General features: G+C 43.3%; 1 non-coding gene across 1 annotated transcript; it reads left to right on the top strand.

The window, feature by feature from the left end:
- Window positions 1-212: 212 nt before the first annotated feature.
- Window positions 213-319, top strand: LOC143932534 (U6 spliceosomal RNA). The gene has a single exon (XR_013262959.1). It is a non-coding gene; the product is annotated as a U6 spliceosomal RNA (small nuclear RNA).
- Window positions 320-723: the final 404 nt, after the last annotated feature.

Raw genomic sequence — 723 nt, 5'->3', positions numbered from 1 at the left:
TATATGCTCCCCCCCCCCCCCCCCAAAAGGTGCCAAATGTGACACCGGAGGGGGGAGGATTCCGAAAAGCATAAGTTCCATTTTTGGGTGGAACTCCAGTTTAAATGTCCACATGATCCTAAACTGCACCTAAACTCTGTATGCAGAAAAAAGAGAAAGAAGGAAGCGCCTCATAAGTGCAGTATTGAGTAAACATTTAATAGCACATGGTTGTCCATGCTTCGGCAGGACATATACTAAAATTGAAGCAATACCGAGACCATTAGCATGGCCCCTGTGTGAGGATGACATGCAAATTTGTAAAGCGCTCCATATATTTTTTTGCTACCCATTGGTAGTTCTGAGACTGCAACACCGTAGTCTTTTAAGATGATGATCTAGTGGTCCCATTGGCGATATTTCTCTTTTGTTATCTTCACTCCAATGTTGTGTAGTTTTACTCATGTATTGTATCTATTTTCATTGTACATGGTACTTATGGCCTTCCCATACTGTGCAGAGGCCATATTTTTTTCTATTTCTACGCTATGTTGTAAAACAATAAAGATATATTTGTCTCTAATAGCACACAGTTAAAAACACTTTCAAGATGTAGTGGAGATAAAACCTTGTCATAATGGGGAGGTGGGGGGGGGGCGCACCACCATTGACCCCCATCCTGCAGGACCCGGCAACATGCTGGTATTAGCTGCCGATGGAAGGAGACACCAGGGCACTGTCTGA

The sequence above is a fragment of the Lithobates pipiens genome, unplaced genomic scaffold (assembly GCF_037356315.1).
Source record: "Lithobates pipiens isolate NorthernLeopardFrog02 unplaced genomic scaffold, aLitPip1_a1.2 Scaffold_25, whole genome shotgun sequence".
Lineage (NCBI taxonomy): Eukaryota > Metazoa > Chordata > Amphibia > Anura > Ranidae > Lithobates > Lithobates pipiens.
Note: the sequence above shows the minus strand (reverse complement) of the source record. Positions and strands in the feature narration are given on the sequence as shown.